The sequence below is a fragment of the Alligator sinensis genome, unplaced genomic scaffold (assembly GCF_000455745.1).
Source record: "Alligator sinensis unplaced genomic scaffold, ASM45574v1 scaffold111_1, whole genome shotgun sequence".
Taxonomy (NCBI): Eukaryota; Metazoa; Chordata; order Crocodylia; family Alligatoridae; genus Alligator; species Alligator sinensis.
Genome location: NW_005841875.1, coordinates 630426 through 637094, shown reverse-complemented (window position 1 = coordinate 637094; position 6669 = coordinate 630426). Strand labels below are relative to the sequence as shown.

General features: G+C 40.4%; 1 long non-coding RNA gene across 3 annotated transcripts in view; it reads left to right on the top strand.

Moving 5' to 3' along the window:
• Positions 1–3193: 3193 nt before the first annotated feature.
• LOC102376589 overlaps positions 3194–6669 on the top strand; it is a 33635-nt gene continuing 30159 nt past the window's right edge. For 2 of the 3 annotated variants that reach the window (XR_003092486.1, XR_003092484.1), the window contains exon 1: positions 3194–3557. This is a non-coding gene — a long non-coding RNA (uncharacterized LOC102376589). The remainder of the gene's footprint in view (positions 3558–6669) is intronic. The other variant, XR_003092485.1, reaches the window with a different exon arrangement.

The window sequence follows — 6669 nt, the reverse complement described above, 5'->3', positions numbered from 1 at the left end:
ACTTGGTTGTGGAACCAAAGTGCTTGATCTGCTGCATGCATATGTCATCAAGTCGACCTGCTTTGCCATTCTTCAAGTGACTTCTAGCGTCAAGGTCATCCATTGTGTATGACGTGCTAAAATGATTTCCCTTCAAATCAGTTTGCCATCTAATCCATATTTTAGCCTGTTTGTTCAAAGCTTTATCATTGAGCAGAAGCTGGTGAGCCACCTGATTGGCTGTGATGTTGTGGCATTGCTCTACTTTCTTGGGGTCATTACTCAGTTTCCAAGTGGTTAACCATGTTTTTCTGCTAGTGTGGGTCATACCAATTCTTTTGATCAATTCTTTCCATTTCTGTTGTCTTTCTTGGAGCTTGTTAGTTTGGTGCCGTCCCTGGCACAATAGTGGCTTCTGAGAAGGGATCTCTTTGAAACCATTTGCTGGTATTTTTTGGTTTGGTTGCTTGCATGGGAATACACCCTTGTATATGCTCAGTTCTGCATCCTCAAGGTGCATCCTCCTCTTGAAAACCTCTTGAAGGTTTTGCACAGTTCATTTATGAAGAGGTTATTGTTATACTCGACTGGTTCGATGTGTTTCTTTCTTTTTTTTCCCCAAGGTCTTCAGAAAAGCCTCTCCAGTCTTCTTTCTTAAAATTGAAGCCTCTATGCAATCATACCATAGTTGGAGTTATGGCTGCTTTGACATTGATAGCTGTGGGTGTCATCATGGCTTGAGATGCTCTTTACTCTGCTGGGGCCCAGACCAATGAACTCTATGGTAAATCTTGGTGCCTTTTGGCTTTAGACTAATAGTGTGCATAGTTTTCCTATGTATAAGTAGGCACAAAAGTGCTACTTAAAAGTGTGTTTATAGAGTACCTGTGCTAAAACTTGCAGCAGTTTCAAAAAAGGTAAAACATATCAGTTCTGGATGAACTAAGTCCATAGGTACCCATAGTACATAGCCCGTGTTTTCAAATGTGCTCCTCACTTCCTTGTGCTCAGGGAGAGCATGGTCTGACACTAAGGGTCAGGGGAAGGGGCTGCAAGGGGAAGAAGATGAGACCGAGGATAAAGGGGTTACCTGATCCCCCAGATTTCCTACTGCAGTAGTGGGAGGGGGACAAATTTAAGGCAAACTTCCAAGAATCAGACTCTATATCTGTACAACTATAACAAATTTATAAATTTTCCATATATAGAATCTAAGTAGTGTGGGGTTGTCTTATATTCAAGGTTGTCTTATCTTTGAGTAAATACAGTAGTTATTCACATATTAGGCTCCTTATTCCTACTAAACTGTGGTTGAACTACATGTACAAAGATGATTCACTGGTTAAAACACTAGCACAGGACTTAAAAACCTGGATTAGTATGATTTCATATGTACCTTAGGCAGGTACTTGTTTTAGAATATCCCTTTGGGAAAATCTGCATCTTTAGGCAACAAATATTTTTAACCTATTCCATTTCTTTGAGGATAATAGCACTTTCCTATCTCACAGACATATTGTGAAGATAAATATGTTTTTTTAAAGCTAGTAAGGTGCTCAGAAACTCTAGTAAAAAAGGAACCATACATAAGTACCTGAGAGAAATCACAGAGATCATAATATTATTGGCTGAGCAATACTTAAAAGCTCAATTCAAACAGATTTTGAATTTCAATGCACTACTTTAAAACAGTATATGTTGGTATGCAATTTGTACTTAGACATAGTACAAATTTGTATTTAGAGCTAGTAGTAGTGCTCAGTATCTTTCAGAAAACTTCAATGGCTTCCTTTCTCTTTATAGAAGACTAAGGACTAAATCCTGCCATTTTACTCAGATGCATAATGAAATTTAGGTACATGCAAATTTTTATGAGCATAACCTGAAGGATTTGGCCCTGCAGGTTAAATCAGCTTTACCATTCCCAATAGTTATGGTACAAAAAGTTGGGGTAGGAATATGGATTCTAGCAGAGCTGTCCTCTATTTCCCTGCTAAGAAGACTTACCCTAAATTAGGCCAGCAGCAGTAAAAGACTGCAGTACATTTTCAGTAGATACTTGAACTGTGATATCAACTTAGTTTATAAATTGCCTACTAAATATGACTGGCCCACTAAAGATTACTTTCATCTGCAAGTGAAACATTTTGACCTCTCTCACTTTCTGTGCTGGTGTACTTAGGTCTGTCGCCTTTGAAGCTGTGTTGGCATGGAGAAAAAAAAATCACTGAAAGGTATCTTTTCAGGTCACTGTTCATTTCTCATTGAACTGAAGAATCTGCCCTCTTGGTGCCTTGAATTAGAGTTGAGATCTGTACCTCTGTTCCCATTTATCTAATGAGGACAGCAATTGAGCAGTACATAATACCAAGCAGAATTTCTTGCTGCAGAAATATTAGACCATGCTGTTTCTCTCTAATCTTGCCCAGAGGATATGTCACAGCTGAGATTTCTGAAGTTATGAATCTTAAGAATTTGTTTCTGCAGGTTGTAGACACTGGATGCCAATTCCAGACAGGCAGATATACCTGTTGTACACCATGAGTTTGTTCACTAAACATATTAGACATGTAATGAGGCCTGGGTTGTTTCCCAGTTTACTGTGAGTTTTATTTTCCTGCCACATTCCTATTCCTTGGGAGTAGTGATTCTCAACTAGGGTGCCTGGGCAGCCTGGGGTGGTGCCAGATCTTTTGAGAAGTGCCACAAGGTATGAGGAGATAAGTAGATAAATGAGGGCTCAGGCTTGTCCTAGCCTGAATGATCCCCTTCCTCACCCACTATGCATCCCCTCTGCAAGGAGGTAAGCACTGCAATATTTAAATTAGTTTTTGAAATTGGGTGCCACTCAACTCACAGAAGTTATAGAAGGGTGTCTCAATTCCAAGATGATTGAGAGCCATTAATTTAGGGGGGTTCTTCCATTTAGGCCATTGGGTCTATACATAGTTATAGAACTTTTGCACTCATCAGGTGATGCAAAGGGGAAATAATTTGGCTAAAGATGCCCAGCAGAGAATCTCTCTATTGCAGGGAGTATTGGATTACATAGTCCCCATAGCAACGTCCTGGGAAAGGTTGCTGCAGGGCCAAATCACTTCTCCCAGCTGTGACCAAGCACCCAACTAGCAACAGCTGGAGCCTAGACCAAATCAGGCAGCAGGTGGAGACAATTGAGCCACAGACTAAGAGGTGTTTTGGAGGGAGAGCAGAGAGGGAGCTTGTCAAGCAAGGAAGGAGTATTGAGGATTTGTGCTGGTTAAGAAAAGGACTCTAATTTAAGGTCTAGAGAAAATGGTGGAACAAAGGCTAGTAAAGTCTAGATTATTTACCCAAATTTGGGCATTTAGGCCTGTGGATTAGGGTAAGACCCTATGTCTCACAGATAAAATGGGCTGGGGGTGATGAAAGGACTGTGGGGGTATGATGCAAACCAAGGGGAACTCTTTGGTGGCATACGCAGGATAACAGCAGACCTTATCCTATGGAAGGGGGAAGAGCCAGGAATAAAAGGGGGTGCTCATATTGGTGCTGATTAGGTCCTTACACCAATGATGGAGGCTTTACAATCTCTCAAGGTAAGCTGTTCCAGTGCTTAACTATTCTAATAGCACAACTTAAAGTAGACAAGTGGCTGATATAAACCGTGGTTGGGCCTATCTTCTGCATCAGGATGCTGTAAACTATATGCTCCTCTTTCTATCCTATGCAGAGAAGAGCTCACGTGTGGAAGAACCTCGAATAACTCACCTTTTTGTATGTTCCATGACTCAAGTAAATTAGCTTCCCCCTCTTTCCCAACCCTCACAACAGGATGTCTTTGACTCACACATTGACCATGCATTGCCAAACTGGGCTCCCATCCCAGAGTAAATGTGATTGTCTTTTGTGACTATACTATTTTTTTGTGCTGTTTCCCGTAGATCACAGTAGGAAGCAACGAGTTTTAGCTGCAGCTTCCAAATGCTGTAATTGTATGTTCCAGCTGGTAGTGTTGCTGTAGTTAGAGTTTATTGTTTTACTCTGTTTTATGCTCTGTTTGAAAACTTGATACATAATGTAGGTGAAAAGAAGAGTCCCGTGAAGGCATTCAAATATTTTCTTATAAGGTGTTAGCATTAGCACAATGTGGGAAGAAAAACATCACCTGAGAAGTTTGGGGGTTTTTGTTTTGTTTTGTTTTTTTTTTTTACACGCGAGAACTATGATTTCCTAATAAACGTAATATTCCTAGCTGAAAAAGGATATATATTTATTAAAAAAAAAAAGTCATTGTTCTTTCTCAGGGTGGCTTTGGATTTGTGCTCCAATACTAATATTGAACGAACAATGCACACGTACACACTGTGTGTGGGCCTGGATTATCTTTCTTTACACCTGCAGACTTTCTGCTGTATTAGGCTAAGAAATATAATGTAATTAAAAATGAGGAGCCAGCTTTAAAAAAAATATATTAAAAAATGCCACCTTCATCCTTCCTTGTGCCTTAGGAAGAATTGTTATTTCCTTTGTGACAAAAGAATAATAACCCTAGCAGATGGGCTGCTAGAGAGCTATAAGAAAAGCTCTGTTAGAGTATGACTGACAAAGCCATCTGTGCAGAACAGGAAGTCCTGTCATGGCAATAATAAAAAGACTCTATTTCAGACCAACTCATTCCAAATAATCTGTATTTTAAACTTGCCTGCTAATTTTCCTAGGTAAATATCATTGTGCTAATATATCAATGATTGTCCCAGGTTTATTGAAATGACCTTCTTGCTGTTACCTCATTCTAGACAGTGTAAAATTCAAAGTTGTGGATTAGTACATCCTTTGGTGGTAATAAACCATTTAGAACTATTTTTCCCCCTCTCTTTATGCTTTGGTCTGAATCTCCTTTCTATCAGTGACACCTGTACTGAATGCTACTATTAGGAAGAGTTAAATCCTTAACTGAGCTCCAGTTCTTCCAGGCCCTTCTCCATCCAAAAAGGGGTAGTGCCATTTTGCCATAAAGAGCTGCTCCTCTAGCTCTGCTATTGTGAAAATGATAGTGGACCTCATCTGAAGAGAGTAGGCTCTCTCTTTCGTGTGCCCTCTCCTTTTTTTTTTTTTTTTTTTTTCTTTTTTTCTCTCTCTTTCTCTCTCATCCAGTCCCCTGTGCCAGGCATGATCATCCCTGCCTAAAGAAACACTTATCTAACTGCATTTTTCAGCCACTTATCTAGCCACATCTTCCACTTAATCCTTTCCAGTGATGGAGGTTCTACAATCTCTCTAGATAATCTGCTCAGTGCTCAACCAGCGCACAATTAGAAAGATCTTCCTCATATCTAACCAAGATATTCCATGTTACAATTTTAAGCCCACTTGTCCACTTCCCTCTGAACGGAGAATAGTTGATCGCTTCTTTCTTTGTAACAAGCCTGTATTTATTTGAAGACGGGTATCCAATTCCCCTTCAGTCTTTTCTTTCGATGAAATAATCCAAATCATCCAACCTTCCATCATATGTCACAGAGGTTTTCTAGACCTCTAATCATTTTTTCTGGCTCGGGCCTCTCTTCAGTTTTGCACTCCACACTTCAATAAAGATGTGAACAATGTTGATACAGAGCTACAGGTGAGGCCTCGGTAGCACTGAACCGGGTGGAAGAATCGCTTCCCTACCCGTGTCTGTGATGCTTCTGCATATCGCTATGCTAGTAGCTTGTTTTGCAACAATATAGCTCTCCTTTTTTTACAATTTTTGCTAATAAAGTAAAATCAAACTGAAATGAAAAAGAAAGGTCATTAAATAATTCATCCTTCTCTTCATTGTCCATTTTGAATCATCCTTCCCTCCTTGATTCAGTAAGGGTCCTACACTGTCCTTGGTCTTCCTCCTATATCTAACATACTTATAGAAAAAAAAAAAATCTCTACCTCTTCTAGCTGCCTCCCCATTTATGCCTTGGCCTTTCTGATTTGTGTCCTTGAATGCACACTGTACTCTCATTCCGCCTCAGTAATATGGCCAAGCTTCCACTTGTAAGATTCCTTTCTAAGTTTCAATGTCATTGAAAAGCTCATGATTTAGCAAAGTGGGTCTCTTGCTATGCTTCCTATCACCTTCCTTCACAGAGAGCTCGCATTTGTGCTCTCAGTATTATTTCTTCAAGAAAAAATTGCCTCTCCCTCTTTAGACAAGACCCCATGGGAGGCAAGCCTGTCGGCTTTCTGAGTTTCATAAAATCTGCATTGGGATCGGTAGAAAGTAGCAGATTTAGGGCCCAGGTTCTGAAAAGCGCCCGTTATTTCTACACCAAGCACATCCTATTAATATCAGTGGAGTTCAGTGAGGGTAGAAGAGTCAACCTACAGAGCTTGCTTAATCGGGATTTGAACGAAAGGATTAGAGTGCTCTCTGGCAAGTTCAGCAAGAGTATGTACACACTACCATGTAGTACAAATATACCCAAGCAAGCTTGAGACATGCCAGCTCTGGTACTGGTAACAGTGCAGCCACAGCAGCTGAGAACTATGTGCTGACTGTAAAATCTGCTTATTGGGATAATTAGGCTGCATCGAACTCCGTGTTGCCACTGCTTTGAGAAGATGAGTGGGAATGGTGTTCAGGAAAGGGAATTCCTCTGGGGTTTTGTCTGCTCTGGGAGCTGAGCTAGCAGCTGACTGCTCTAAATCCTCTGGGACTGTTTCATCCTTCTC